The sequence below is a fragment of the Struthio camelus genome, chromosome W, assembly GCF_040807025.1.
Source record: "Struthio camelus isolate bStrCam1 chromosome W, bStrCam1.hap1, whole genome shotgun sequence".
In the NCBI taxonomy this organism is placed as follows: Eukaryota; Metazoa; Chordata; class Aves; order Struthioniformes; family Struthionidae; genus Struthio; species Struthio camelus.
Window position 1 is genome coordinate 17,823,268 of NC_090981.1, and position 19,488 is coordinate 17,842,755.

The 19,488-nt window shown below is 40.8% G+C and overlaps 1 protein-coding gene across 15 annotated transcripts in view; it reads right to left on the bottom strand.

Annotated features, from left to right (window-relative positions):
* The window catches only part of LOC138060849 (CDC42 small effector protein 2), an 86,584-nt gene that overhangs the window by 54,756 nt on the left and 12,340 nt on the right, over positions 1-19,488 (bottom strand). The window contains exon 1 of one of the 15 annotated variants that reach the window (XM_068924805.1): positions 17,140-17,194. The exons of 11 other annotated variants lie outside the window; for them this stretch is intronic. The gene's annotated coding sequence lies outside the window, so the exon portion shown is untranslated. Of the gene's footprint in view, positions 1-1,839; positions 2,566-4,341; positions 4,510-17,139; positions 17,195-19,488 lie in introns of those variants that run through there. 3 more of the 15 variants (XM_068924794.1, XM_068924803.1, XM_068924800.1) reach the window with 3 other exon arrangements.

The following is a 19,488-nucleotide window of genomic DNA, read 5'->3' on the forward strand; positions in this document are numbered from 1 at the left end:
AGGTACTAACAGTGTCAGAAAAGCCTAGGCATACTGGCACACGTTCCTCTCTAAAACACGAGCATGGTCTGGTAAACATTTCACTTTTAAGACCATGCTTGTATTTTAATGCAGTGGGACCTTGCCCTTGGCAGGGATCACAGCCATCCGGAGACCCTAAGCAGTAAGTAGCAAAACAGCTTCGTTTCCTCTTAGAAACTGCTGTGGCAGATGAATAAGAAACAAGAATTAAGTAGACAAAGGTTTCAGAAAGATCATCTTAGCCCAGACTAGCACTCTGATTTTATAAACTTAAATCTGCAGATCTGTGGATTTTGAGAAGATATATTATTTCCTTAGGTCTGATGGAGACTTTTTCCTCTTTTCCCAGTTAACTGGAGCTCCTGAAGAGTTTTGAGGCCACTTTTAAAGAAAAGATCGCAAAGGCTTTGAAGTATATACTTTCGGCAAATACCTGCATGCTTACCTTTACAAACTTTCTGGTGAGCCTTCTTTTTGCATGCTACAGAAATGCTGGCAAACTCCAGAGTTACTGAATATTTATGTTGTAAAACACAGTGGAGTCCTCTCTGCTCAAAAAGCTTGTGCTGCCTTCACATTTCTTAGTTCTGTTTTGTACATTATTTAATACCATCATAGTATTTCATTAGTATAATCCTTTCCAGTGAAGGTCTGGAGATGAGTCACTAGGGTTTTGCTAGAGGATACAATCTAGTCTGCATGTAGCACTGACTTAACTAAATCAACACAAATGACAAGTGAGCATCAACTGCTTTAACTGACTAAATTATCCAACTGTTGTAATGTGGCAATTCAGTTTACCATGCAAAGTTTTCCTATATTAAATGAGATCACATCTCCTAATGCCACAGAAATCCTGTGTACTTCTGGAAACCAACAGTTTGTTTGTCAGCAGATTCAAGCGGTGGTGGTGTAAAAACCAATTCCTCTGCCTGGCATATACATTTTTACCTAAAGGTTAAGATTAAGATTTAAGAAACATATATTTAGATCAAAGTCATGGTTGCTCTTTAACATGGTTCTTCATCATGGTTGCTCTTTCTCAATTAAAAGAAAGGGCTGTTAAAGGGGGTTCAAGCTCTTTAAATTCATAATTTTACAGAAGTTGTTAGCGAAAGCAAAGCGCACAAGATATACTTGTTCAAACCAGCGTTTGAATACAGACTCAAATCCCAACCCAGCCCAATATAATTCCTTGTTTTGCCCACCCCTCACAAAAACACCAAGTATTCTGTTATTTGAAACTCAGGGTGTCTCCAAATACAATAGAGATGCCAGACTTTCCCTTTGCTGTTAAACAGCAAGTCAGCAAATACACTTTGTGCGGGAACCCCTTTCTTCCCAGCTTCCACCTTGAGTCCTCTTCCATTGTGCAGGCTGAATACAGAGCAAGTGGAGGAGCAGGTAAGAAGAAGGAAAAAGGAAAAAAAAAAAAAGCCAAGAAATGAGTAACTCATCTCATCTGCAATCAAGCTCCACTAAATCTTGCTAAAACAATTTAAGATGTTGCTGTTCCAGCTTTCCATCCTGCGCCTGTGTGGGACACTGCTGCCTCTGTAGCAGAGTCAGCAGATGGGAATGTGCTCCTGCCTCGCAGTTGCCCCAGGTCAGCCTAAGTCAAATCAAAGGATATTCAGGAATCACAAGATTTGCTGCTGCTGCTAGCTCAGGGCTCTGACTGGACGATCAGCTCCTAGCTTAGATGTTCGAGAGGGCACACAGGAGGTGAGACAGGAAGAGACAGCAAAGTCAGTAGGCATCTTGCCAAAAAACAGCTACTGCGTTTGTCAAAATGCTGCAAAACAGAACAGAAGTTACCAATCTTTTCACGTCACCTTTCTTCAATTCAGTAACATACGACCGTGATACAGTAACAGCGCCTCCACTTGCAAGGTATCCTTGCTTCCTAACCGGATTCGATTTCCCGTTTCTCCTAGGAAAGCAGAAGTGATGGCTCATATGTTAGTTAGGTTCAGTGTGAAGGCCAGATATGGCTGCTATCCTTTTATGCACAATAAGCAGTTACTTCCCCAAAGCCGCCTTTGTCTGCCACTCAGTCACAGCGCACTTGGTGTAAGGTATTCATTATGCAGGCTCTCTCCAACAGACACCCCTTCTCTCCCAAACAGGCCGCGAGAACTGTGCATGGTGAATTGCTTTCCGCAGCTGGGTAATTAATGAAGCCTATTGTATCCACATCAGCAGTGTGGTTATCTCGATTCATCCAATACTTCCCATGCAAATGGATCAGATTGCCACATCCTTCAAGTGCAATGTGTAGGGTTAATTTCTCCAGAAAACAGCTGTCACAATAAGCATAACCACTTCACAAGCACCAATACAAATCTTGCAGAATCCCGTGAATTTTCAGAATAAATTAGTTTCTCAAACCACTGTTTCTTTAAGGATTTTGTGTGTTCCACAGTGCAGAAATCAGTTCCAACCGATTTCCTTTGCACTGTTTAACTGGTGATAGTGAATTGTGTACTATATCAAACAGCACTATGAATTCTTCAAGAAATACACACTCAAGACTCTGTAAAACTGAAAAAAAAAAAATTAAGGATTTTTACTACTTGATACTATTGTCAGTACCATAAATTGCTAAAGCTCAAATTAGGATACAGTTGAAAGTCACAAACAATACAGACCCTTAAGACGAGTCTTTAGGTACTGACTTGTCGTTTTACTAAAAATGGAAATGGGGATTTCAGTCTGTAAGCATTACAATTCCAAAAATAAACCTGGGAACCAAGGCAGACAGGTTCTTCTATACTTTACTTTCTAAATACTATGCTACCAGTTTCGTTTGCTCATCTCCAAACGTGGCCATTCTCTCTTGGAAGGCTGCCCTAATTCTTCTTTCCAAGGCCTTGTTGCTAGGGTTGCAGCTGCATGGCCAATTCCTGTTGAAATGCAGGTCTTTGGAGGGGGGGCACAAAGGCTTTCATTATCTTCTTCTCAGAGCACACAGAGAGAATAGAGCATTCCCCCCTTTCCCCCCCACCAGAAAGGACTTGAACAAACCCAGCCACTCAATCATGACTATTTACATATGAACAGTTGTGCAAGGAATCCTGTGCCCTTACAGAACCGCATGCGACTACCATGGGTTATTCCAAGGCGGAGAAGTGCTCTTAGGACACTGTTCATGGATGATCCCCTCCTTTACTCCTGATTTGATGGAAAGCTACCATTAGGGTACGGCTTAAGAACTAGCGAGATTACATTTGCTTAAAATCAGTAAGAGCATCTCCAAATATTTCTAACTTTCAAAAAAAAAAAAAGTACCATTTGAAAATCCTGCCCTTTTCCCGCATATACACACATACCAGTTTAGGATATAATTACCAAATCAGGACACAATACTGCGGTCAAAGGCATTGTTCACTCATGCTAAACTGCTTTCCAGGTGCTCAGTTTAAATCTTCTCCACAGAAACACTAACATAGAACTGCTAGTTGTAAGGCAGAGAGGGATAAGGATAGTGTTTCCAATCAGAACATTTTGAAAAAAAAAGAAAAAGTGAAAAGAAAACAAGAAAAAAGCCACACAATAATTTGTTTCTTGGAATGGTTTTGGTAGTCTTGCTTGTAAATACCAACATATTGTCAATCTTTATAGAAGTTGCTTAGCATTTGCACAGTGTCAGAGGAAAGAAAAATAGTTAAAAGTAATTAGTGTTCATTTTGGACCCCTCTTTTTCTAAGTGAGAAATTCACCGTTGAACAGCAGGGACAAAAAAAGAAGAGAAATTAACTCTTCATGAGAATTCTGAGTATCAATGCCTAACAACTCATGAAACATGTTTTTTGAAGTTACAGGCAAATATTTAGTTCACGGGGGAAACAGGGAAGAAAAATAACATTTCAAGGAATGCAACCTGAAACGATCATTAGTTTTGCGTTAATAAGTATAATCAGAAAGTCCACAGGATGTAAAAGCATTCTAATGTAAGCTGTCAAGACCGTCACTCGGCAAAACATGGAAAAGAAACCGCAGTTTTTCTAGGCCTGTTATTTTTCAGGTCCTACGATACCTTAATTGCAGAGATCGACTAATTATCACAGAATGCTATCAGATTAGCCGTTCTCTACCTGAGAGTCTATTTCTTTAGAAGCAGAGGAGAAAACGTTTGCAATTTACTCTAGCTCAGAGGCACCCGAGTCTCTATTAAAGGCGACGGCAATCGCTGTGGTTGCTGCCCGTAAGATTACCAGAGTCTCCTGACAAGGTTACGCGCTATCACTCACTCTCTTAAACAGTCAGCAGATGATTACTTCCAGATACAGATACAGTCTAAAACAAAAAGGCCATTACCTGTCCCATAAGCTAGCTGACACCTGTGATCCAGCTCTGGAAAGACTACAGACAGAAGGGTGATGTTTTACTGTGTTGAGACGGGACATACGCAGACAGTCTAGTCCACTTCCTGGTAACCTTGTAAGAAACAGGTTAGATCTTCCCTAAACTACTTCCTCTTACTACTTCTGCTGAGGTCTTAAGCCCCACGTGGTTGTATCTGAATGTGCATAAAGTAAGGTTAATACAAATAGGCCTAATTTCTGCCTGGGAATTTCTGTAAAAGTGTGCATTAAAAAAAGTGCAACATGTTTACACTTAACTGTTGCAGCGCAGTGTAAAGCATTTAATAACCTGGGGGAGAGAACACACGCACAAAAAACAAACAAACAAAAAAGCTCACTAGGTTAAATAAAGAGGTCCTGAACTATGCAAGTGGTATTATATCGGAACCACAATTCAAATGCTTTCAGTGCAACAGAAAGTTAATTGTCCTTCTAATCCAGAATTGGTGATGCCTTAGCTTACAACTGTGGGCTTTCTTCCATACGGATGTTTCATATAATTAAAGTGGGAATACAACAACAACAAAAAAAAGGAAGTGTGCCATGTTTACTTTTAATATGGCATTTTAATACTTGATTCCACCTGCTCTTTTTCCTCAGCCTACTTTCATACCTCTCTCCCCATCTCCTGTTGTATGGATGTATAATCTGGATGGCAGAACAATTGCTGGGGAGAACTTCAGTTTCTGTGTTAAAGGCATATATTTGCCAGAAACAAAAAATAAAATAAAAAAAAAAATGTATTTCACATTAGGCAGCACACAAGCCAAAAGTAACTGGAGGAATACAGAGGCGTACGACTCAGAAGGGGTAGAGAAATACACAGTGGTATTGAACTAACTACAGTTCTTGAACATGTAACAGAATGAATAATACTGTCTGCTATTTGCCAAAAGAGACTGCATCTGCTTTTTAGATTGCTACTACGTTCATTTTTGACGATTTCAAAGTAATGTACGCGTGTGTGTACAAACACATTTATATCAAGTAGTCTGGTTGCTTTAGTGAGCTGTGCGCCAAGCTATCAGCCTCAATGACTAAGACTTCAAAACAAATGCTGACAATGATTTGACTCCCTTTGCAATATGCTGGTTGCCCAGATAGTTATAAAATTTAGACCAGGAGCAACAGTCAGTGCATACTGGTCAACAACTTTCACTCATTAAGTCTGCACTGTTACTTTGATGGGGGAAGAGGCAAGGTGCTTTGGATTTCTGCAGTTCTAAAAACAAACTGCTAAGAAACACTTTCTTCTGCTTTTTGGTGAATAACCTATTTTACTGTAATATCGAAAATGCAACATCTCAAAAAAGAAATACTTTTTTTAAAGTACAAATACAAGCAGCGTGACAGTGAAATACCAAAAAGCCTTACTCAGAAATTACTGCTTTTAATTTCTGAAGAGAAGGATGTTCTTCTTTTTCAGAACTGCTTGTCCATGTTGAAAACACCCTCAGAACATAATCAGTTTCTGGAAAACAAGCTACAGTAGCCGGATATATATGGATGCTCTCATTTTAGGATTCTAAGCTATTTGAAAAACACTGTGAAACAAAAAAATGAACAAAAAATCCACCTTCCACTAACTTCACATCGAGTTATCAGTTTAGTTACAATTGCATTTCTAATTCCACTGTAGAAGCTGCTGCTGGTAGACAAACGCAGTATGACTGTGTTAAACATTTATAGGAAGCAAAAATATACCAATCTCTATAGACTGGAACAAACGTGGGCTCTTGGTATAGTTTGTTTTTACAGGCCTTTGATACAGCCAGTCGAGCACTTGCTGTGACAAAGCTTCAGACCTGGGAATTCGATGCTGGTTTACCAGAGGTTACTAATCACACCAGTGCGATCCATTACACGAACAAAGAGCATCCAAGAGCTCTGCATTAACACTGCGTGCTGAGCCATATGCTTCGAAAATGGCACTACTGTCAGTTTTTGCAAAGCTGGTGATTTTTTCCAGGGTTTTAAAATGAGAAATAGTTTTCTGCCCCAACTATTCCCACAACAGACTTGGGAACAACACGGTGTTATTAAGCTTAACCTTCTGGGCAGACCTGATTTTTTACCAGTCGAGGTACTACCACAGCTACTTTGAGACACAAGCAGCTGAAAGGGACAGGTAAAGGCAGAAGAGTGGCAGGAAAAGTTACAGGGTTATACTGGGGGAGGGGAGGGAGAAGAGAGGAGCAAGAACAGAGCAAGAGAAACCATACCCTTGAAAGAGGCCTGAAATTTAGATACAAAATAAAAGAACCAAGTGGGAGCGTCATTTAGTTTTTAAACAAATAAAAGAAGCAAAAAAGGGGGAAGTATGAGCACTTGTAATGATACCACAACAGATAACCCACTGCATTAGGAAGCTTAGCTGAAAAGGATCTAAATATCCAGAGGCAAAAGATGGTGTAGAAGATATTAAGCAGGCAGATGGAGAGCAGAAGAAAGGATACAGAAACAAGAGAGGCATTGTACTTGAAAGAATGCAACTGATGACAGAGTATTTTTCTAGGCTGATTTATCTAAAGGTAAATAAGATTTTGACAATAAATCACATTTTTTTTTCCTGTGACAATTCTGTTAACAATGAGGAACCTGAACTATCTTCTGCGAGTTTGCTTTCCCTGCAAGAAATAAATCAGGCAGTAACATCTGTGTACATCCTAGTCTAGGGATCCGTACTTTAAAATCAGGTGGGACTACACAGACTCACGTCACAGTACAGCCGCCTTCAACTTACTTGTTAAGTCACCGTCCATTAAAAGGTAGAAACCCCTCAATGCAGTCGCACCACAGCTTCTCGTGGCGTTTGGAGCTAGGAGCCTTATATTAGAAGCTTCTTGAAACAGAACTGGGTAGCATGATTTTCAGAAGTGCCAAGAACCCTCCATGTCCACTAGGTTTTTTGAGGAGCGGGCGACTCAACTGCAGATTTGGCTTACCGTTTTACAAATTAAACAAGTATTCCCCTATTCCCCCACCTGCCCAGTAGTTATTCATGATGCTTCTCCACACTCCAATCCAATCCAAGCTATATTCTAAATGGAAAAATAACTTCTTTTCAGCTACATATAGACCCCATAACCATTACCCATCCATTTCTCTTTGTGGAGGAGTATTTCAGATTTCTACCTCCACATAGTAAAGTCTTCTCAAACAATACTGGCATTAGCTTGAAAACACTACTCTTACAGAGGGAGCTACACTGGCATTACCATCCTCACTTTGAATTCATTCAGATTAAATTAATTTATATTAACTAAAAATAAAAAAAACACACCCACACACAAAAAGTGAAGCCACAGCAACTCCCCCATTACCATTTACCTGCTTGACTCTACTCAGAAAAACAGCATTCCTCTTCTGCCAGTCAATGGGATTTAAGGAAATTACGGCTTGAGGCCACTCTTCCAGTTCTTAAATCTCTGTACCTACCAATGCTCTCAGGATATGTAAAGGCAGTTCAGCAGCTGAATGTAATTCGCCCTCAAGGCTGGCTGGGACAACCTAACTGACAGAATAACTGCTGACAAATACCTAGAATAAAGCCTAACAAATCAGCCTTAAAAAAGCAGTCATACATATTCAGCCAGAGAGGCACAGAGCTATTATACAACAGAAATATAATGGCAGTATTGGCCTGCTCACCCTGCCACTCCCAATTTATAAGATTTAATGCTGACTAGAGTGTCCAAGATTCCTGATAGGATTAATAATTAAGAATCCAAAAAGAGCAGAAGGATTAATGACCGCTACACATTTCAATACAGAGAAAGAAAGAAAGAATGAATAGCCTCAGTCAAAAGAGGAAATTTAACCCCTGAAAAATGGTACAGCTACTAGCTCATGCGTAAGCAGCCAAGGCAGAAAGAAATTTACTCACTATATTTTAAAAGAAAGTGACATTCTCTGAGCAGTGACTTGTGAGAGGCCTAACATGATTTGAGTGAAGCATGCTCTGAGAAACATGTCCGGGAGACACTCATCTGGCACATGGGGTAGTGGCCACACTGCTCAGCCAAACTGCAAACTGCAACAACTCTGGACAGAAGCAAACATGCAGTCTAGGGGTTTGGGAAAGTACAGGAAGAAAGCAAGATATCTGTCAAACCTGCATGCCTAGGGTTGAATGCCAGTAAGATTGTCAAGACAGTATTTTGAATCTAGGAGCCAAAGTTCAAAATAACTGCTTAGTAGAGCATAGGACTCCTCCACAGGACAAAGCTCAAAGTGCTCCTCCAATTAAGGGAACACCCAGTAACTGTACATAAGAAAAACAACCCAAACAAATAAACAAAAAATCCACCCCATGCATAAAATAATCCATTCTATGTCCTTCAGTGTTCTGTATCAACAAGAACGGTTCAGAAGTAGATGCAAAAGTGATAATGACTGGTAGGATATTTTCTGTGGGCAAAGACAAAACCAAAGTTAAATCAGGCCATTAGCAAAAGCATTTTCATCATTTCTTCCTCCTTTCCTCATATTAGACCCTTAATATGAAAGAATATATCATTCTTTTCCTTCTTTTGTGAGAGGGGGGGAACAAAAACAAATTAATTTCTTTCTACATGGTCCCGGTTAGAAGTTCCACCCTGAAATCAAGAACATGATTTAGAAAAGGCAAAGGAAACACTGATCTCCATTTTTGTTTATCTAAGAATCCCGTCTGCTGCAAGGATTAGATTTTCTTAAATTTCATATTAGCTCTTTTGTGCCTTTGACCAACATGAATTGTTAGATTTTCAATATCTCCACTAGTTTCATGCTGTAGAACAGGGTTAAATTTCTGATACCTGTAATAACCTTATTTGACTATATAACATAAGCACATTGTTTGGTAGCTTTTCCAAGTGGATATGCATTGAAGGGTAAATACAAAGCTGATGTATAAAAAACAGATAGGGAGCACTAAACAATTTGTGACAAGGACTGGGGGACACTTCCCCCAGCTTCCCCAGGAAAGCAGGATGCCCACGTTCAAGCAGTCTCACGACATTCTTCTTCAGCCTCCTAATTTCAGGAGGCACTTCATCCTGAGCATTATGCACTTTGTGGGCTTGGGGCATTTTTTGTGGAAATATGATTATTCATGGCGGTAGACGCCATAATCACGTTTTTAGGCTTCCCAGATTTTGTGGATTAATTACAAAATGGCATACTTTTTTTTTCCTTCGTGAGATTGACTTAAGGAAAAAAATGAGTGCAAAAAAACACTGTGGTAAGAGGGCAGGAAACATGTATAGCTTTTTCAGGATGTCATGTTTCACACTGTACATAAATACAGCCAATTTAAGGGAAAGATTACAACCTATAACTATTTCCAGAAAACACATAGAACAGAACTTTCCCATCTATTAGAGGGATACTTTTAACACCTTTATAAAAAGTACATTCCATAGCTACTTACATGTCCAAATATGAAACCTCAAAAGAGATCTGTCAGGGTATATATATATTCACTGTTTTGGACCACACTAACTGAATATGATACCGGTTCAGTTCTAATCACGCTTCCTAGCACTTCTTTGAGAGCCTCTTGCTTTCTTTCCCTTCCCCATTACACCACAGGAGGGCTTACCCATAAAGGAAACCAAAGCAGTTTAAGCGTCTAATTTAGACAACAACCAGTTTTCCTGAAGCACTCTATCCTGCTTTTTGGATAACATTCTCTTCATGCAGACAGGTGTAATAAAAGGTGGGTTAGATGACAGTAGCTTTCCTGTTGATGGACTATATTTTTTAATCTTTCTTCTATTTTAGGGTTTCCACAGGCACAAAGCCTCAGTGACTTTGTTCCTCATCTTGCACTTCAGTGAAAAACAACAGCAAAAGTGACACTGGGGACTTCTGCACTAACACTGCTCATTGAGCTGGATCAGTTATGTTCTACTTCAAGATGTGAACAAAATGTTTAAGGTACCAGGCCCTCAGAAACATTTGTCCCCCACTATGTAAGAAGCTGAATGAGTTAGTCACACAGCCCCAGTTGTTAGGCCCAGGTTTAGCAATGAAGGAGAAGACAACCTGATCTAAACGTACTGGCTGCAGAAGACAGCAGTAATAAAACATAAATAAGTATTCGTACAAATGGGCATCTGCAATGGAGTAACAATAACATAGTTTGGCATCTGTGTTACTTCAAAGAGTTATTCTACAAGATTAATGCAATAACCAAAACTCAAGAGTTGCAGACAGAAAAATAAAGTTGCACAAGCTTAACTTAACAAGTAAGGAGTCCTTCATTAAACATAGATGTTAACAACTCACACACTACATTCAGTTTTTCCTTTGTCCTTAAATTCAGCAGAGCACAGCATTTCAATTAAAGTGAACTAAAACTTCTCTTTTGCCCTTGCTCCAACTTCCTGAATTAATGATTAAATTGAAAGTTAAGTAGTCATACAGAAGGGATGCAAATATGGCATGTATGAAATCTAAGCACTTCCTTACATGCTTTCAGGAAGCTAAAAAAAACATAAAAATCTTGCACAGAAAAAGTCCATGAAAGAAATTTGAAAACCATAAAGTACAAAAACAAGGTAACAGAAGAGACACACACCAGACTTTGAAGAGGCACAGGCTTTTCTACAGTGGTATCCAGACACAAACAGCACCACAAACGCAGACTACTAGTATTTTAGGCTGATGGCAAGAACGAATCGCAGAAATGTTGCGGAAGCCTTTAGAGCTGGAAATGAATGGAACAAGGGTTTCCTTGACAAACTGACCTTGTTTGTTAATGGAAAAGCACTTCTCTTCCAAAATTCATCATCATTTTTACTCTCCAGAAGGGAGAGAAGAAATTTTCCACCTTTCCCCACCCCGATATTCTAGATCGGTAATGAATTACGTGATACACAGCAATGCTAGAATGGAAGAGTCACGGACAAAACATTGCTATCTTTTTTCAGATGGTTCCGAGTTTGCTCTTGGCAGCTGGGAAAAATAAGTTTCAATATTTCATAAAACTAAATGAAGAATATACTAACTACGAAGAATCACAGGCCTTAATGCTTTCTTGTTGACATGATGGGAAGTACATCTGCTCACCATGTAGTCAAAATCATGCAGCAAGAAACAGTTACCCCCTGGCTACGTGAAGATGGAAGTCCAGCCATGCAATTGCAGGAGGACAGGGAGAGAGAAGAGTTGCTGGGTTCTCAGCTAAGAGGCAGCAGGGTATGGCCCAGATGCCCTGTCAAGCAACACTGTCTTACAGACTGTCAGTTTGAACCTCCAAATGCTTAAGTTCAGAAAGATATTAGGACCTTATTCACTTTTTCCCCCCCTCTTCCTTTTTAACTGAAAGAATAGTGTGAAGATGTTTATGGAGACTTAGCACTCACCCGTTTCCACTGCCCTCAGTCAGGCAGGTCAGGAAGGCTGTACTTCCTGACTTGTGTTTGAAGCTTCCTGCAGACACTCCTGGAGCACATACAGAAGTGGCAGCCAACAGGTTGGGAACTTTGGGAACTCCCTTTCATTTCACTTGTTTCTGGCACAAGAGCCAAATACAAATATTTTCACACCGTGCAGTGTTCTCTGCTCTCTGCCTCCCCCTGCTCCTCGAGGGAATCATCACTGAACCTGACTTCCATGCTCCAGGAGGAGTCCTTCTTCCCCATGCGTCACTTCCTGCGTCACCTCTCATCCATGCATAATCCTTCCTGCTTGTAGTACATACCTTACTCTCCTTCTGTCCCCAAATATTCCATATCTTCCCCTCCCAGCCTTCCTATTCATACACAAATCCAGGGTAACCTGCCCTGGTTATCCCTACATCGGCCACCCTCCCGCCTGCCGCCTTCTCCCCCTTCCACCCACCTCCACAGCATTTTCCTTCACCGGGTGGACATATAAACTTCCAGGGATGGTCCTGAGGCAGAACAGCAAGGGAGGCCAGAGGGGAAAGCCCAGGTCTGGCTGGGGAAGGCGAAGCTCCCACCCTCGTTTCAGAGTGCCGCTTACACTTCCCATTTCACAGGCTAGTAATAAAACTACCTCCTTGTCACATACTTCTCCAGCGTAAATTCAGGCACAGGCTCTTCCTGTCCTAGGCTCTGCCAGAAAGTTTTTTTTACAAGCAATAGTGAAGTCAAAGCTGAAAAAACAGGTATGTTCATAGAAAGGAAGTGCTCAGCGTGAAGGATGAGCCCAAACATGCCTGGTATTATCAATCTCACTCATTCAAAATACTTTGGCAAAGTTGTCAAATGAATAGAGGAAGGGAAAGTGAGAGAAAAGAGAAAAAACATCATTTTAGCCACTTAGATGTACTTAAAGAAAATTCGGCATGGTTTGAGTATTTGTAGGGAAATGCATCAAATTTTGACTGTTAGCTGAATTACGTAGTGTATGAACTGTGCCCAGAAACCCAGATAGGGTGAAATAGAGAAATTTATTATTTTACAGCTGAGGAGTTCAACAGTATTTTGCATGTTTTCCATCTCCCTCCCCCAAACACACAGAATTGTGTCATATGTGCTCCACAAAACAGTTTTGAGCATACACAAGAGCAGCATACACAAGAGATTTTTGTAAAAACATGCCTATTTTTTAAATAATTTGTTGCCTAAGAGAATCTTTCTCCAAAACTCAATTGGATTTTTAGATACTAGAATATGATACACTCAAGTAAAACATTAAAATAGTTATTTGCAGCAACTTTAGTTTTATGAGTTTGTAAATTCTAAGCTCACAAGAAAATAGCAGTATGCCATCAGTACCCACAGAATACCACCAAAATTAGTCCTATGCAGATGTGATGCAGTCCTATCAATTACTAACCTCAGATAGGAACAGATATATCCCAAAACTGAGCTGAATGAATTCAGCTCCTCAAGAACACTGACCATTCATCTACATTACAGCTGCACCAAAGCACATGTATGTACTTGATGAGAACTGGAAAGTATGAGAGACAACAACTTGAGCAGAACGCTATAACCAACAACAAACGTGAAACTAAAATAAGAGTTAAACACGAAAACAACCACGAAAAGTATAACCAAGAACAGCAAACAATTATCATCTTTTTGAAGAATTTGGACATGTACTTAAAGCCTTAGTTTGAGCAGAGGATCAGGAATGTGCAATTGCCAGACAGTACCCAGAAAACGCACAGAGAAGATACTTATGCAAGAAAATTAGGGAAGGAAGTCTAGATACAGCATATGCTGCTGTACATACCATGAATACCATGAGTCTGTTAGGGCAACAAGACAATTTAATGCTGTCAAAAATAATTCATTCAATTAATTGAGGGTCACAAAACACCTGGACCTCCTGTCAAAGTTGGTCTGAATTAGATATTAATATTAATCAATCTGCTTTTATTATGAACACAAAGGACATTTGCATATCATAATTCTGCTGGACTTCTCATCAGGGGCTCCTTGCCAGGGAGGCATTTGAAATGCTGCTTAGAATTCATGAGAAGTGCCAAGAAACCAGATCCAGTCTACTTCAGGTTAAAATCCCTATCATGCTTTGATGGTTTTGGTATCACCATGAATATTCATAGATCTGTCATCTGTGTTTAGCTGAACTGTTAAAGTGAAAAGCAAACTGGCAGTCTTGCCCTACCTGAATTTTACAACCTCAGTTATTCTATTTCCTTTCATTAAGCAGGAAGTCATTCACTGAAGAGACCAGCAATTCTGGGGAGGAGGGAAGGTTGGTTTGGCGGGGGGTGGGGGAGGAGGTTACAAGTAACCTCATCTATTACAACTCCTAATACAAGCTATGTATTACGAAGAGCAACGTAACTTCATGTTAGCATAAAGAAAGCAGTTACCAGAAGAGAGAGTCAGAGTTTCTACCCCTCTCCCCATTGCAGAGGGTCACAGATGTCACAGCTCCTAGGAGGCTAACTACCTCTCTCAGTGCATGAATTCAAGGATTAGAGGCTACCTTGTTCACTGCAGCGCTGGCAAAAGCATTCAAAGTTGCGCATTGCTGGGTGCTTTATTCTTATCCTAACATGTTTCAAATTCTAACTGCAAAAATTTTTTATTAAATGTTTTTACAAACTTAAACACTGTATTTTTAGGAAGTTAGGCATGCTGTGTTGGTACCACAAAAATTAGTAGCCCATATTTACATTGGTGGTATAACTTAAGTTAGGAAAACTAAAAATCTAAGGCCAGAGACAGCCTCAGAGTACATGTCATTAACATAGCCAAGGCAGTCTACCATACAGTTATCAGCAAAGTGCCACCTCTCTCCAAACTTCTGGCCGCACGTTCCCTTCCGGTGACTATTCTGTTGGCCTAATAACCCAAATCAGTCCACCAAGGACAAACCTGCACAAGAACGGATGCAAGACAGGAGCGAGCAGGACTGTCCAGTTAAACAGCAGCTAACTGTTAGCTGAGATAACCGCTACATGATAGGGTTGACAAGATGGCTAGAGTGGCTCATTTGTGCAACCTTACTACATGCAAGATCAAGTTATCAAGACTCTGCTTTACAGAAGGGGAAGCGAGAAGGCAAATTTCTGTTCCTCGCCGTCTTAATAGCCTTTGCTATCTATTCCTTTTCCCCAGCTTACTCCATGAAGAGAAAAACCAATATACAACAAAAAGAGTGATTGTAGGCCGTTAAATCTGGGTGGGTCCCAGTTTGAACATTTTGTCATGTGTTAACTGTGGATGTGTTCGGACCAGATCTGTGTGCATAAAGAAAAAACAGTACACCTTAAAAAATGGTATTTGTTCTTGAGAGGTACAGCTGTCTTTCTGTGGCATCTAACCACAGCTGGAGGTTCAATAGCAACACAGCTTAAAATAACCTTTCTGTATCGGTTCCCTGCTCCAGTTCACTGCACAGCACAGGCTGTCCAAGCAAATGAAGAAATAAATGTATGATTACATCCCCAGGTCCTTGATCAGCTAGTCCAGAAGCTTGGACTGACAGCATATAAAGCTGTACCTTATTCCTTAAAATTAACCTATTGTAGAGTTATAACGTCCTAGAAACACACCAACTCTTTAGAAATCTCTCAACAGGGTTTCATACACAACTAAACACAACAGTTCAGAGATATGGATTAAATACTTCATAAATTTTCAAGTATATTTGCACAAAACTAAAAGGTTCTAATATATGTGGGCCAAGACTAGCTACAGGAATGCCATGCCCTACTATTTTTAAGTACATGCAAATAACCAGAAACAGAACAATGTTCTTTCAAAGAGATTTTTGTAAGTCACATACTGAACAGGGAGGAGGGAAAAAAACTAAACAACAACAACCACAATCCAAAAAACAACCAGACTACCACTGTAAGATCACAGGCGCACAACTCCTACATAATAAACATCACAACTAGATCAGGTTTCGAAAAGCATTAACTCCACCATCATCCGCACCATATTAAGATGGATGCGCTTCTCCGCATGCACAATCTTGCATTGTGTCAGTCTCAGGTTACAGTGTAGTTGTCTCGCTGTATTACCGACTCCGATGCTGCCAAACAAGCATGGCACTGAGCCTTCAACAAATTGAGGACGATAGCACAAGCTAAATGTGCTTCCTTCCAGAGAGATGCCTTTGGGGCTGCTAATGCGGTACTCCATTGAAGCGTCCCTGAAAGCCTCTGCATAGTGTGGCACTAGAATTAATATTGAACAGCAACATTAAGCAGAGCAGAATATCTGGAAAGCAACGAAACTCCCCAGGGAATAACACTTAAGTCAGCTGCTCTCCAGAGCCTCCTAAACAAACAAATGTCATTTTTTTCCCCCCTCAAACCAAGATACCTAGAGTGTATGTCAGCGACTTCCCCAACTCCAGGAAGCTACTCCCTGTCTCCTCCAGAGCACAAATCCTACAGGCAAACATCCCATTGCCATGACAGAGCAACTAATAGGCTCAGCAGTCTGACTTCAACTTGAACGGGTACACAGACCTTTGGCTCCCATTGAGATGGTTTAGGTCTTTCATTTGGGCGTCGGAAGTATAGGCATGCTTGCAACGAAGCTCTGCCAGAGGCCTTCAGCGTGGCAGGAGCGGGGCTCAATGCGGCCACTGCGGGAGCACTTCTGGCGCGATCCTCTCTGTGCAGCCTCTGCATTCCTCCGCTCTGTTTGCTTACGTGAGGGCTGCCAAAGGTCTCACAACTTGCATGAGAAACACGTATTTGGCAACTCTGCCTGTGCTTCCACAACCCAGATGGAAGGTCATGCATCCTGCTAGCCTGCCGACACTAGGGGTTACCGAGGGGCCTGGGCTCGAAGCAAACGCCTGCCTTCACGCTAGCTGCCCCCCTTTGCTACAGTCAGACCTGAACATTAGCAGGGGCTGTTGCAAAGTCCTTGAGTGAGAGGCATATTCCAACATTTTTGTGTGAAAGATTAGCTAGGTAACCCCTTCTTGCTGGTTAGGCTCCAGGTCACTGGCAATACCAGGTAGTCCAGGAAATAACCTATTAGTACTAAGTGTCCAACAGAAACGCACAGCTTGGCAGTTACCTCTCATGACATTTGTAAGGGTTAGCAAACAAGTTTGTTATTGAGTTATTGTCCATTACATCTGCCAACAAGTTCAGCAGTTCTCAGTAAAAGGAAGGATGGATTACAAGTACTACAGGCAATAACGGAAAGGAAACACATTGGTAAGGGCTGGCTCTGAATGACAAGAGGAACTGCTGCTCCAGAACGGCTATTATGAATGGCCAGTGAATTATTTACTGGGGCTAAACCTGGGGTTTCTTAGAGTATGTGTTCAGAAATCATCCACCTACCATGACAACCTCTCCCGACAGCATTCGTGCATTGGAAACTGATTTCACAACAGACAGAAGCTGTGAGGAGAGCAGAAAGAAACAAAATATACTTTCAGGCAGATCTTTGGTTCACACCTTAAAAGCCCCTATAAAATACCGTGGAAGTAGTACTGCCTTTATAAATAAGTTTTACACATCTCCTGTTGTGAGGTAGGGTACTGCTTTGTGGATTTTTTTTTTATTTTTTAAATCTCTTCTACACTTGAGCCTCCTGGCATTATGCCTTTCCCACTAAATGGCAATAAATTTGCTTGCTGATTTGCACTGGGGGCTTCTTTGTCATATTTCAACCTGTCCTTGCTCACAAGCTGGGGAACAGTCTTCCGGTTTTCCTCAGACTGACATAAGCCAGATTTAAAGAGTAAAATCAAGATGTTTTCTCTTCACCCCTGTAGTTTTCAGAATAAGACTGAATAGGGAAAATGTATAGACTAGGAATAAAAAGCAGAGGCAGATGAGCACAGGTGAAACAAAGATTACAAATGAAGAAACATAGTAAGTCTGGGGAAGAATGCCGGGGAGGAAGGGAAGGAAGAAGGGAAACTTGCCTGGACAGCGTTACATGTCAGAGACACAGAAACCTTTGATCGCTGTTTTTGTTAGGACATAAATCTGGGTAGTCCAAAAAGAACAAAGTCACAGCAGTGGACTAGGAAGATGGGCAATATTAGGAAGTGGCTATAGCTGCCTTAGTGAAAATAACAATGGCCTAGAACAACTAGGCGAGAACCGGGAGAGAGAGAGAGAGAGAGATTTCCATTTCCTTTCTCCAGCTAAGGAGCCTCGGGAGGAGCAAAGAACAGCTTCTGTGTTACTCTCTGCATGTTTAGTTACCCCAAAAGCATAAATAGGGGACACAAGCAAACAGTAACTAAGAGAACACTAGGCTGGACCAACTGTACCAAGAGGGTGATGCTGACAGCCTGAGAGCTAAAGTTTTACAGAAATACAGGTCCTGTAGATTGGGCATCTAGCCAGAGCCGAGCAGGAGCCTAGCAATACAGTAGAAGCACGTGGCGGGGGCAACTTCACCGTCATAATACTTGTGCAGTTTGTTTTACTTGGAAACGTTTTTAAAACTCTCCCCTAAATAGCAGGTAATAATATACGTACTTGAACGAAAGAGTCCACAAATGATCACAGGTTGTGCAAAATAGAATCAAAACTGCCAAATAATAACTTGCCTGATAAAAACTTTCATAACAGCATAGCCTCTACAGAAGCTATTTTCAGAATATCTATAAATAGAGTTTGAGTTGGTTTCCTCCCCCCCCCCCCCCCCCGCAGAACAACCATATCATGATTACAAGCTGTTTCTCATACAACACAGCTGAACAGCCAACTTATAACACACGACACTGCTATGGTTACCCAACATATTTAATAAGAAAGCAAATTAAATCCTGAAAATCAGCAAGGAAGACAGGCATTTTTACAGTAGACCTCAAATCTGAAACTGAAACGTCACTGAAAGTGAGTAACCTTCTAATTAAAGACTCTGTGGTCGGTATCTGAGATACAGATAGGACAGTCATCTAATTTAACTTGTTTAAAACATGGTCCTCCTCACTCAGACGTAATGCAACTTGAATTCAAAGTAGAAGAAAGGCTCAAATTAGTAAATCTGAACTGAGGAAAACACAGACAGTAATTCTGTAGTATTCTGATGCAGTATGAGATAAATGTTAGTGCAGAGCACACATTAAATGGCTGCTAACAGCATATGTAACAACCTAACTACACATATAAAGCTGGCAGTTCTGTATTAGCCATGTTAATACCCAACTCTATATTTAGAAATACTAAACCAAACATGTCTTCATTCATCCCTCTTTAAAGGCAAACAGCCCAAGGAGAAAGTTAAGTAAACTACACCTTCCTAAAACGGTAACGCTCAAAACACAAGACCATGCTGCAAGCACAGCCCCACAGAACGACAAAAGCCATCTTTGCACACTAATATTTTAAAATACAAGTGAGATTAAGTTACAAGCAAGACTGGGCCCAGATGTTGTAAGCTGCTATGTCCCAGCTACTTAGAACCCTGGATGAATGAAGCCTGTAGCCTAAACCCACATCCTAATGGACAGTTTAACTCACAAAACCACTTTATCTATAAACGGTACCCTTCTGGCATGAAAGGCTACTACGTTAGCTGGCAAGGAGTACCAGCCAGCGGAGTGGAAAGAAGGGTTGTGTTTGCAGGTACTGCCAAGGCATGCTCTGAATCAAAGCTGTAACTACTTCCTATGAAAAGTTTGAACAGTTTATTGCAGACTTAGCCATACCACTCGTTCATTAAGAACG